At 45.8% G+C, this 7,500-nt stretch overlaps 1 protein-coding gene across 1 annotated transcript in view; it reads left to right on the forward strand.

Moving 5' to 3' along the window:
- The first annotated feature begins 5,492 nt into the window (after positions 1-5,492).
- The window catches only part of LOC135510201 (endothelin receptor type B-like), a 12,468-nt gene continuing 10,460 nt past the window's right edge, over positions 5,493-7,500 (forward strand). The window contains 3 exon segments of the mRNA XM_064930997.1: positions 5,493-5,736; positions 5,838-6,369; positions 7,229-7,500. The exon segment at positions 7,229-7,500 is cut by the window's right edge and continues 1,204 nt beyond it. The gene's annotated coding sequence lies outside the window, so the exon portion shown is untranslated.

The following is a 7,500-nucleotide window of genomic DNA, read 5'->3' on the forward strand; positions in this document are numbered from 1 at the left end:
AGAAGAAGAAGTGTAGGAGAATCTGTCCTGAGTGACAAGTTCAAACTGGTTCATGCTCCCATCAGTAACTGATCTGAGAGAACAAACTCATTTAAACTCATTTAGTCAGAATTTAAAGAACAGATGCGTTTGTTTAACTCATTATCTTATAATAATAACAATTAATATTTATATATAATTACCAGATAACACTGGACCATGTGTGTGTGTGTGTGTGTGGTCTTCCTTTGAAGTCTACAGTGATATAAACAGTTAAGAAACATCCACACAATTATAGATGTTTGTTGGAATGATATTCTCCACAGTTGTAGATGTTTGATGGAATGATATTCTCCACAGTTGTAGATGTTTGATGGAATTATATTCTCCACAGTTGTAGATGTTTGATGGAATTATATTCTCCACAGTTATAGATGTTTTTTATAAAAATAAAAAAAATTCAGCTTTATTTAACCAGGTAGGCCAGTTGAGAACAAGTTCTCATTTATAACTGCGACCTGGCCAAGATAAAGCAAAGCAGTGCAACAGAAAGAACAACACAGAGTTAAACATGGAATAAACAAACGTACAGTCAATAACACAATAGAAAAAAAAGAAAGTCTATATACAGTGTGTGCAAATGGCGTGAGGAGGTAAGGCAATAAATAGGCCAATAGTAGCAAAGTAATTACAATTTAGCAGATTAACACTGGAGTGATAGATGATCAGATGATGATGTGTAAGTAGTGATACTGGTGTGCAATAAAAACAATAAAAACAGTATGGGGATGAGGTAGGTAGATTGGGTGGGCTATTTACAGATGGACTATGTACAGCTGCAGCGATCGGTTAGCTGCTCAGATAGCTGATGTTTAAAGTTAGTGAGGGAAATGTAAGTCTCCAACTTCAGCGATTTTTGCAATTCGTTCCAGTCACTGGCAGCAGAGAACTGGAAGGAAAGGCGTCCAAAAGAGGCGTTGGCTTTGGGGATGACCAGTGAGATATACCTGCTGGAGCGCGTGATGCTTATAGTGATGTTAGTCGGACGGGCTGGTGCGGGCAGGGAACGGTTGAAAAGCATGCAGCTTCATGTTCTCCACTCAATTATAGTTGTTTGATGGAATGATATTCTCCACAGTTATAGATTCCCACCATCCTCCTCATCCTCTCCTCCTCTCTGTCTTTCCCATCATCCTCCTCTCCTCCTCTCTGTCTTTCCCATCATCCTCCTCTCCTTCTTCCTCCCCCTCAGGGCACAACAGACTAGAATGTTTCTCTCTTTTCCTCAGAATAAACCGGGATTTCCAGGGAAAAGCAGGACTTTTGTGATTTCTTGGGGAAGGACGGAGAGAAAGAGGGAGGGAGAGTTATAGTTTTCATCCAACTATAAAGATATCAGTAGAGATGGTCTCTCTCTCTCTCTCTCCTTCTCTCTCCCTCTCACTCTCTCTCTCACACACACACACACACACACACACACACACACACACACACACACACACACACACACACACACACACACACACACACACACACACACACACACACACACAGCTCCAGATGTCTTCCCTCTCAGACACACACACAGTGATCTTTTCAAACCAGCTTGGGCATATCTGCTGCTGTGGAAAACCTTGCCTTATAAACTCAGAGGAGTGTGTGTGTGTGTGTGTGTGTGTGTGTGTGTGTGTGTGTGTGTGTGTGTGTGTGTGTGTGTGTGTGTGTGTGTGTGTGTGTGTGTGTGTGTGTGTGTGTGTGTGGTACAGTACACATGTTGAACTCCTTACTGTTTTACAGAAAGTCTCATCTCTTGATGCAGTCGGGACATCGGTACAAATTTAAACTAGTTTCCTTTAAAATACTAGGTGCACTTGATTTAGTGTCCCTGATGTACCATACCGTGGAGCTTGGAGCAGTTAGGTCACAATCAGGTTACCTAGGAGACGGGACAGAAAGACATGACAGTCCCTCGGTCACTGATTAGGTCACAATCAGGGTTACCTAGGAGACGGGACAGACGTTAGACGTGTTGGCGTGACGACCTGATCTGGACTAACACAAACTAAGGGGTAATGAGGGAGAAAGTGTTGACAGAGAGAGATAATGAGGGAGACTGATGAAAGAGGGAGATAATGATGGAGACTGATGAAAGAGGGAGATAATGATGGAGACTGATGAAATAGGGAGATAATGAGGAAGACTGATGAAAGAGGGAGATAATGAGGGGGGCTGATGAAAGAGGGAGATAATGAGGGAGAAAGTGTTGACATAGAGAGATAATGAGGGAGACTGATGAAAGAGGGAGATAATGAGGGAGAAAGTGTTGACATAGAGAGATAATGAGGGAGACTGATGAAAGAGGGAGATAATGAGGGAGAAAGTGTTGACATAGAGAGATAATGAGGGAGACTGATGAAAGAGGGAGATAATGAGGGAGAAAGTGTTGACAGAGAGAGATAATGAGGGAGACAGATGAAAGAGGGAGAGATAAAGAGTGATGAAAGAATGAGAGAAGAACATGTCGATTTAACAAAAAAACAAATGTAATCTGAGTCAGGCAGGAATGTCACTGAAATGCCAAATGGCATTCTAATCTCTATGTAGTGCACTACATCTGACCACTACCATAGGGAATAGGGTACTACAGTAATGTCCATTCCTCTGTCTGCTATATCTACAGTAATGTCCATTCCTCCCTCTGTCTCCTATATCTACAGTAATGTCCATTCCTCTGTCTGCTATATCTACAGTAATGTCCATTCCTCCCTCTGTCTGCTATATCTACAGTAATGTCCATTCCTCTGTCTGCTATATCTACAGTAATGTCCATTCCTCCCTCTGTCTGCTATATCTACAGTAATGTCTATGTCCAGTAATGTCCATTCCTCTGTCTGCTATATCTACAGTAATGTCCATCTCTCTGTCTGCTATATCTACAGTAATGTCCATTCCTCTGTCTGCTATATCTACAGTAATGTCCATTCCTCTGTCTGCTATATCTACAGTAATGTCCATTCCTCCCTCTGTCCATGTCCATTCCTCTGTCTGCTATATCTACAGTAATGTCCATTCCTCCTCTGTCTGCTATATCTACAGTAATGTCCATGTCCATTCCTTCCTCTGTCTGCTATATCTATGTCCAGTAATGTCCATTCCTCCTCTGTCTGCTATATCTACAGTAATGTCCATTCCTCTGTCTGCTATATCTACAGTAATGTCCATTCCTCTGTCTGCTATATCTACAGTAATGTCCATCTCTCTGTCTGCTATATCTACAGTAATGTCCATTCCTCTGTCTGCTATATCTACAGTAATGTCCATTCCTCTGTCTGCTATATCTACAGTAATGTCCATTCCTCCTCTGTCTGTAATGTCCATTCCTCCTCTGTCTGCTATATCTACAATGTCCATTCCTCCTCTCTGTCTGTCCATTCCTCCCTCTGTCTGCTATATCTACAGTAATGTCCATTCCTCTGTCTGCTATATCTACAGTAATGTCCATTCCTCCTCTGTCCATATCTCAGTAATGTCCATTCCTCCCTCTGTCTGCTATATCTACAGTAATGTCCATCTCCTCTGTCTGCTATAACTACAGTAATGTCCATATATCTACAGTAATGTCCATTCCTCTGTCTGCTATATCTACAGTAATGTCCATTCCTCTGTCTGCTATATCTACAGTAATGTCCATCCATTCCTCTGTCTGCTATATCTACAGTAATGTCCATCCTCCTCTGTCTGCTATATCTACAGTATCCATGTACAGTAATGTCCATTCCTCTGTCTGCTATATCTACAGTAATGTCCATCTACAGTAATGTCCTCTGTCTGCTATATCTACAGTAATGTCCATTCCTCTGTCTGCTATTCCCTCTGTCTCTATATCTACAGTAATGTCCATTCCTCTGTCTATCTACAGTAATGTCCATTCCTCTGTATCTACAGTAATGTCCATTCCTCTGTCTGCTATATCTACAGTAATGTCCATTCCTCTGTCTGCTATATCTACAGTAATGTCCATTCCTCTGTCTGCTATATCTACAGTAATGTCCATTCCTCTGTCTGCTATATCTACAGTAATGTCCATCTCTCTGTCTGCTATAACTACAGTAATGTCCATTCCTCTGTCTGCTATATCTACAGTAATGTCCATTCCTCTGTCTGCTATATCTACAGTAATGTCCATTCCTCTGTCTGCTATATCTACAGTATTCCTCTGTCTGCTATATCTACAGTAATGTCCATTCCTCCCTCTGTCTGCTATATCTACAGTAATGTCCATCTCTCTGTCTGCTATATCTACAGTAATGTCCATTCCTCTGTGTCAGTAGCAGCTCTCAGGACCAACCTTTAATACTCATGAAAGAGATAACTATTCCTGACCAGAGTAGAGGTCAGAGGTCAGAGGGAATGCTATTCTCTACTGGGACCCCTGGTAAACCCCCCTCCTCTACAATGGCATGGTCTGGTTTGGAGTTTAGATTAGTTTAGTCCCTTTGACGTCCGCGGATCAGTGAACAGAATCTGTTTGTCACACAACTGAGTTTAGGAGCCCCAACTCAGTACAGTAAGGAGTTGAACATGTGAACTGTCACAGACGGACGGGGTAGCAGGCAACCTTTAATACTCATGGGCGGGGCGGGTCAGGGAATGCTGGGGCAGGCTACAAGGCAGGCAGGCAGGCAGGCAGGCAGGCAGGCAGGCAGGCAGGCAGACAGACAGACAGACAGGCAGGCAGGCAGGCAGGCAGGCAGGCAGGCAGGCAGGCAGACAGACAGACAGACAGACAGACAGACAGACAGACAGACAGACAGACAGACAGACAGACAGACACGCTGTGATACATCACAGATTGTATATAATCCATATGAAGCCTGGTGCCACCACAAGTACTTTGTCCTGTATCCCAAACGACACCCATCAATATAGTGCCCTATGGCTCCTTGTCAAAAGTAGTGCACTATATAGGGCCTGGTTTCCCAAACTCTGTCCCCGGCCCCTCCCCCCACCCATGGGTGCACGTTTTGGTTTTACCCCCCCCCCCCCCCCCTAGCACTACACAGCCGCTTCGAATAATCACCTCTATATGATGAGATGGTTATTTGAATCAGCTGTGTAGTGCTAGGGGCGAAAAACACCCGGGGGGGGGGGGGGGGCTGATATAGAGACTCAGCCACTGAATCAACAGGAAACTAGTCCTCACCGTGTCATAAAACCTCTCAGAGGTGTCATCTGTACGCTGCTACCAGTAAAATAAAATTAACTAGTTTCATTTTGAATGTTCTTTTTATCTTGGTGTGCTGAGGTAGGAAGATGGGATCTGGTGGGGGGGGGGGGATTGTTTACTTTTGGCATCATGTGAGTGGGGAGAGGAGGGGGTAGAGAGAGGAGGTGGAGTGAGTTAGAGGGGGAGAAGGGCAGACCGATCAACGTTTGGGAGGAGGGGCTTTGGTGAATTTTGTGTTATCCTGACTGTGAGAGAGGGAGGGACGGAAGAGAGAGGAGGAGGAAGAGAGAGAAGGAGGAGGAGGAAGAGAGATTCAACAAGAGGAGGAAGCTCAGTCAGTACCACACAGCTGAGAGGAACTCTACTGAGTAGAGAGGGACTCTGCACTTACAACACTACTCCTCTACAAATCCAGATAGAGCCTAGTGTTCCTTCTTCAAACAGATCAGAATATGGAGACATAAAGGACATCTTTACAGGACTGCTTCTTCTGCTCTGACCGAGTTTGAGAGACCAGACTCAGAAACGAGGTGAGTGACTCTGTCTAAATGTATGAAGTTATTCACCGACAAAACTAGTCATACATCTGTCATGTAAGTAGTTGTTATGACATCGGTGTCAAACCCTCCAGGGTCAGACGAGAGACAGCCCTCGTCCAGGACCAGCATAGAGAGACAGCCCTCGTCCAGGACCAGCAGAGAGACAACCCTCGTCCAGGACCAGCATAGAGAGACAGCCCTCGTCCAGGACCAGCTGAGAGATCAGCCGAGAGACAGCCCTCGTCCAGGACCAGCATAGAGAGACAGCCCTCGTCCAGGACCAGCATAGAGAGACAGCCCTCGTCCAGGACCAGCATATAGAGACAGCCCTCGTCCAGGATCAGCAGAGAGAGACAGCCCTCGTCCAGGATCAGCAGAGAGAGACAGCCCTCGTCCAGGATCGGCAGAGAGACAGCCCTCGTCCAGGACCAGCAGAGAGACAACCCTCATCCAGGACCAGCAGAGAGACAACCCTCGTCTAGGACCAGCAGAGAGACAACCCTCGTCCAGGACCAGCAGAGAGACAACCCTCGTCCAGCACCAGCAGAGACACAGCAATTGATTTTGACACCCCTGTGTTAAGGCATTGCAAACTATATGACTACAGTACAAACTGTAATATAGGTAGGTTATAAGAGCTACATTAATATACATAGGTAGGTTATAGGAGGTTGTAAGATGTGCTGCTGTATGTATTAATGTCACCAGATGGTAGATTATTATACAGTAGGAAACACAGTACTGGAGAGAGACTGCAGGTCACGGACAGAGGGGGAGAGAGAGACAGGAGGGAGAGAGACAGGGGAGAGAGAGACAGGGGAGAGAGAGACAGGAGAGAGAGAGGGACAGAGGGGGAGAGGTGAGAGAGAGGAGGGGGAGAGAGACAGGGGAGAGAGAGACAGGAGGGAGAGAGACAGGGGAGAGAGAGACAGGGGAGAGAGAGACAGGTGAGAGAGAGACAGGGGAGAGAGAGACAGGGGAGAGAGAGACAGGGGAGAGAGAGACAGGGGAGAGAGAGACAGGTGAGAGAGAGACAGGGGGAGGAGAGAGAGGTCAGGGACAGAGGGGGGAGAGAGGAGACAGGGGAGAGACAGGGGGAGGAGAGGGGGAGAGAGAGACGGCAGGTCAGGGACAGAAGGGGAGAGAGAGAGAGACAGGTGAGAGAGAGACAGGTGAGAGAGAGGGGGGGAGAGAGAGACGGCAGGTCAGGGACAGAGGGGGAGAGAGAGAGAGACAGGGGAGAGAGGGGAGTTATTTCATTGTTTATGTGTCAGTAATTGAAACAGGATACCAGTGTTAAAGTCAGTCTACTACAGATTGATCTTAATGACTCTGTTAGGACAGCAGAGGGGTTGGAAAGTTCATTTCAAGAAATATAAAGTACAAGAAAACCAAGTTAAGAAATAAAGATTTGTGCCCCTCCACAAATCCTGTCCTTTGTCATATTAGCAATATTTCCTCTCCTTTTCCCCCTTTTCTCCAGAGGACCTGTGGAACCTCCCTAGTGGAATCCTGAATCACTGTGGAACCTCCCTAGTGGAATCCTGAATCACTGTGGAACCTCCCTAGTGGAATCCTGACTCACTGTGGAACCTCCCTAGTGGAATCCTGAATCACTGTGGAACCTCCCTAGTGGAATCCTGAATCACTGTGGAACCTCCCTAGTGGAATCCTGAATCACTGTGGAACCTCCCTAGTGGAATCCTGAATCACTGTGGAACCTCCCTAGTGGAATCCTGACTCACTGTGGAACCT

This window comes from Oncorhynchus masou, chromosome 23, assembly GCF_036934945.1.
Source record: "Oncorhynchus masou masou isolate Uvic2021 chromosome 23, UVic_Omas_1.1, whole genome shotgun sequence".
Taxonomy (NCBI): Eukaryota; Metazoa; Chordata; class Actinopteri; order Salmoniformes; family Salmonidae; genus Oncorhynchus; species Oncorhynchus masou.